A 6,046-nucleotide genomic window follows, 5' to 3' on the forward strand; every position below is an offset into this window, starting at 1 on the left:
CCCCCTAAACGACGTTTCTTTGAGGTCCGCAATAGGCCCAAAGTTGTTTCCACAAATCCTTTAGTACTCGGAGAGATTTTTCCAACAAGGTATCGTACGCGCCAAACAGTGATAATATGACCAAGTTACGACCTCGGGAAATTGGTTGCCCAAATAACCCCAACTGGGCCCACAAACTCTTGGTGTTCCATCTCTTGGGGTTAAGGTTTTGGTTGTTTAGGGTTTCCCCTTGTTGTTCAATAATAAATAGGCCCTTGAGCCTCATTGTAACCCAGTTCAGAGGCATGTAGTCGCCACATTTCTTTAAGAGATAAGCTATCATCTCTCCAGCTAGTTTTATTTCTATTATGTTTGTAAGCATATTTCAGTGTTTGATATTAATGAAATGAAGTGTTATTTCTGTTGCATCTCTATATTTATGGTTATATCTATAATTTGTTGCGTTCCTGTTTAAGTTCGGATCAGTGGTATCAGAGTGATCTACTCTTTCTCTGTTTTTCTTTGCATGTCCCCAATGAGGTTTGGATATAAGGAGTTAGGGCTCGAATTGGTTGAACCTTTGTAAGACCAGCCTCACAAATGCCGACAACCTCCCATGGCGAAAGAGAAGAAAGACGAGGGGGCAGGAGATCCTTTCAAAATCTTGCTCGAAGAAGCCCTCGAGCGACAGAGGAACACGATGATGGACAACTTTGCCCACATTCTTCAACGGCTACCCAAAGGTGACGCATCTCCTTCCAACAGCTACCTTGAAAGCACCACACCCTTTAAGGTACGAGTTAACTTTGAAATCCCCATATTTGAAGGTTAGATAGATGCAGACACCATAAATAAATGGTTGAATCTGCTAGAAGGATATTTTTCTGTTCATGATTTTTCCAGTCGGGAAAAGATTAATTTTGCACTTCCCAAAGCCATCCCCCACATCAAGGTTTGGTGGGAAACCTACTATGAGAAGAAGGACGAAAGTACACCCTCACTATTTTCAACCGCACCCACTTGGAATTCGTTCCGAGACACCATCAAGGAGAATTACTACCCTGTTGGGAGTTATGAGGAAAAATACATAAAGTGGACCACGCTGTGGCAGGGAAGGGACCAAGACATGTCAGAGTTTACCAACGTTTTTCATACCCTTTGCACGAAGTTGGGTATCAAGGATTATGAGCAACATTTGGTACTCAAGTATTGCGACTGCCTACATAGGTACATCTAGGATGAGATGGAGTTTATGGACATATCCTCGCTCGACACGGCGTATCGATACGCTGTCAATATTGAGCATAAGTTTAAACAAAAGAAGCGAGACTTTGGATCTGTGAATCTGAAGCAAGGGAAATGTGCCCCCAAGCCGCAAAGAAAAGGACAAAGCCAAGGCGGGCAACCCAGGACAACTCGCTGAAGACGCAAGCAAAGAACAACACCCCGAATACAAAGAAGGGCACGGGAAAATGGTGTGAGTACCATAAGAGCTCCACTCACAACACGAGCGAGTGTCAGGCCAAGTAGTCATTAGTGACCAAGATGAAGGCTTCTGAATCAGACGCATGTCTCGACTCTGAGTCAGAACCCGACAAGGGGAATGACAAAGGGAAGAAGATCATTGATGTAGAGCCCAATGCCACCATGACCACCACCAAGATCTAGAAGAATGAGCCTGAAGATCGAGAGGAGGGGGAACGCTTCTTCCACTCATAGATGTGGGTGAAGGGTTCTTCGTTGCAGTTCATTATCGACAACGGGAGCCAAAATAACCTCATTTTAGCAAAGGTCGTGAAGCAGTTGGGCCTACTGACTATAACACATCAACAACCGTACACCATCGGGTGGCTTCACCAAGGAAAAGATCCCCATGTCAACCAATAGTGTCACCTTCTCTACAACATCAAGCCCTTCACGGATGAGGTACTGTGTGATGTTTCCCTTCTTGAAGTTTGTGATGTATTATTAGGACAACCATAATTGTGGAAGCGACATGTTCTATATGAGTCTAGACCTCGCTCTATGATTGTTACTTTGGGCAATAATTGTACAAGATACCGGAGGTAGCCCCACCTACTACTATCTCTTTGATCATTGCAAATCAATCTAGTAAGATCATTTCACGGACCATGATTTTTTTCCTTATTATTCGCCCTTAGGGCAAGAAGAAGATTGTGGCCACAAATGCCAAACAGGGCTCCTCCGCACAACAACAACAGATGGAAAAGGTCATGGAAGAGTACGGGGACATTTTCTTGTCACCTACGAGGGTGCCTCTGCACTGTCAGGTCAAGCACTCCATTGATCTGACGCCCGACACGTTGCTACCCAAGGGACCAATCTATCGACGCTCTATTCTGGAGAACGATGAGATCAAGAGTTGTTTCAGAAAGGGCACATCAAGCCAAGTTCATCACCCTATGGGAGCCTAATTGTATTGGTATAGAAGAAGGATGGAACCTGGAGACTCTGTATTGACTATCGGGTGTTGAACAAGATCATTGTATGGAATAGGTACCAATCCCACGGATTGATGACCTTCTGAACTAGCTCAAGGGTGCCAAATATTTCAGCAAGATCGATTTGAATTCAGGTTATCACCGGGTGCCTATCGAACCCTCTGATGTGTGGAAGACTGCCTTCAAATCTAAGGAGGGCCTTTTTGAATGGTTGGTCATGCCTTTCAGTTTGACGAATACCCCCGCAACCTTCATGAGATTGATGGAAAACATCATGTGACCCTTCACCAATGCATTCATGGTGGTGTATTTAGATGACATCTTTATCTTTAACCAGAGTTGGGAAGAGAACCTCCACCATATTCGACAGGTTTTCCAAACCCTGCGACAACACAAGCTTTGTGCCAATTTGGAGAAATGAACTTTTGGCGTGAACCAAGTTCAATATTTGGTGTACATATTTGATGAGAAAGGTGTACATGTGGACCCAAATAAGATACAAGTCATTCGGGATTGGCCAGCCCCAACCACTCTAACAAAGCTCTGCAGCTTTTTGGGTCTTGCCAATTTCTACCCCGGGTTCATGTTGGGGTTCTCTCATATCACTTGGCCTTTAAGTCAAGTCACCAAGGGCGGAGTGAAAGAAACTTTATTTTGGTCTGAAACCCGACATAAGGTGTTTTCCGAGTTGAAGCATCGCCTCTGCTATGCACCAGTTGAGATTGAGACAGATGCCTCCGACAATGCTATTGGTGCAGTTCTTACTTAGTATGGGCATCCAGTGGCTTACCAGTGTGAGACACTTTCAGACACAATTCGAAAGTATCCCACCCATGACAAAGAAATGTATTCGATTGTGCAGGCATGCCGTCAATGGAAGCATTACATTTTGGGGAAGGAAACGATCATCCACATAGACCAACAACCCCTTCAGTTCATACAGACACAGGGGAAGTTACTGAATGATCGCCATCGGAAATGGTCCACATACCTGCAGCAATTCCATTTGAACATTAAGTATAAGAAGGGAAACACCAATAATATTGTAGACTGCTTCAACCGCCTACCATTCATGGCACTGATCACTGTGCTCGACTCTTGTGGGCACTAGACTTCGAGGTGGCAAGATCTTTACAAGAGTGATCCAAAATTCGGCAAGACATACCTGACACTTCTGGAAGGTAAGCAAGTTCCAAATTTTCACCTCCAGGATGCATTTTTATGCCACCTGGGACACATCTGTGTTCCTTAAAGCAAGCATGCCAAGACGATTTGGGAGGCGCACTACAGTCGGGTCACTAGACATTTCAGAGTAGAGAAAACAGTGGTAGTATTGCAGAAGTATTTTTATTGGCTGAACCTTTGTCAAGATTTTGGGAAGTGCATTTGATCCTGCTCTGCCCATGCCATTTCTAAACCAACCATTAAGAAGCAAGGAATATATACTCCTCTACCTACTCTTAGTTGACGTTGGGAATCCATATCCATGGATTACATGTCAGGCCTTTCTTCTATTAATCATGACAATGACTATGTTTTCGTGGTTGTTGATAGATTCTCTAAGATGGCCATTATGGCGGCCTGGAAGAAGAATATCATAACAGAGCCCATTGCTAAGCTCTTATTTGAGCAAGTGTGGGTACACTTTTGGATCCCACAATCCATTGTCTCAGATCTGGACAACAGATTCCTAAGTGCATTTTGGTCAAGTCTCTGGTCAATGCTAGATAACAAACTTAATAAGTCCATGACTTTCCACCCCCAAACTGATGGCCAAAAAGAGGTCGTAAACAAGATGATCGTACACATTCTCCGCATGTATAACTCAAAGCATCCACACGGATGGGATGAAAGCCTCCCCTATGTCCAACAAAACTACAACAGAGCTCTGCATAGCTCAACAGGCCACAATCCCTTTCAGGAAGGGTTGAGATTTCAACCCTTATGTCCCATCAATGTGGCCATACCATTTGCAACCACTTAGGAAGATTCGACTCACATCCAGTCCGAAGCTGACAGGGCTAACAACTTCATTAAGCACATTCAACACATCCGTCTGCAGGTCCATGATATATTGGACAGAGCCAATGCTAAGTACAAGCAACGCCATGATTAACATCGGGTGTCAAACACGTTCCAGGTGGGTGACAAAGTTTGGCTACATTTGCAGAAGGAGTGCCTCAATATACCCCACCGCAAGCTTCGCCCACTTTGATATGGGCCATACACCATCACCAAGGCTATAGGGAACAATGTCTTCAAGCTCAACATTCCACCTTTCCTTGGTCTACACCCAGTGTTTAATGTAGATCGCCTTCGGCCATACTTTCCACCATTGCTAGACACATCCAACATTGCAGAACAACTCACACAAATAGAGCTAAACCTAGACTACAAGGAACATGCCACAACTAATTAGATCACAGACACACAGATCAAGAACACTCGACAACAGAAGAATCAAGTTTTCAAGGCAAGGAAACTCCTTCACCAAGGACCAAGTTCAACATAAATTTCCTCACCTCATGGGGGCTCTACACGAAATGGGGGCCATTGCTTCCTAAGGAGGGAGGATTGATCCAGGTGTATATTGTTGGCCACCCACCTATTCCACCTAGACCTCCAGTTAGTTTCAGTTGTTGCCATGTTTATTGCAACATTTACTATTTTTATTAGTTTTTCATTTCCTGAACTTCTGGAGCAGTTTTGACCCCTTAAATGACATTTTTGAGGTCTGCAACATGCCCATAGACATAGGAAAAGGCCTGCCGTAAATCCTATAGTACTTGGAGAGATATTTCCAAGGTATCGTACATGCCAAACAGAGATAATGTGTCCAAGTTACGACCTCGAGAAGTTGGTTTCCCAACTAACCCCAACAAGACCCACAAACTCTTGGCATTCCATCTCTTAGGGTTAGGATTTTGGTTGTTTAGGGTTTTCCCTTGCTCAATAATAAATAGGCCCTTGAGCCTCATTGTAACACAGTTCAGAGGCATGTAGCCACCACATCTTTTCTCAGAGATAAGCTACCATCGCCCAAACTAGTTTTATTTCCATTATGTTTGTAATCATATTCCAGTATTTGATATTAATGAAATGAAGTGTTATTTATGATGCATCTTTGTATTTATGGTTATATCTGTAATTTGTTCCATTCATGTTTAATTTTGTATCAATGGCCCTGTGCCCATTGAGGAAGAGGTTCAAGAACTGCAAAAACATGGCTCTCCATCTTGAGTAAGTGTTCCGACTTTTCCTTGTCTACTCCTTTCTTCTTTCACTTTTGTTCTATGCTATCATATATTCTTTGCTTTTACCATAAACCTCTCTATCACATGCTCAACACTTGGTTATAGCCCACTAGCCAACTCTTTTGGACAATTTTTGTTATGCTTTTGTTTGACACCTTTGTGCACTTATGAGAAAATGTAAAGTTGAGGGTCTATGACTTGAAAGCCACTGAGAGGTAACTATTGTATAACTTATGTAATACAAAGTTCTTTTACTTAAAAAAGAAATATTGAATCAGATTGTATACAACTTCTAATATGAACTCCTCCTCATTTCAGCCTATAAAAGTGATTAAGCAACAAAATTATGGC

The sequence above is a fragment of the Pinus tabuliformis genome, chromosome 3_2 (genome assembly GCF_031772625.1).
Source record: "Pinus tabuliformis cultivar Carrire ecotype Pingquan chromosome 3_2, CPIR1, whole genome shotgun sequence".
Classification (NCBI taxonomy): Eukaryota; Viridiplantae; Streptophyta; class Pinopsida; order Pinales; family Pinaceae; genus Pinus; species Pinus tabuliformis.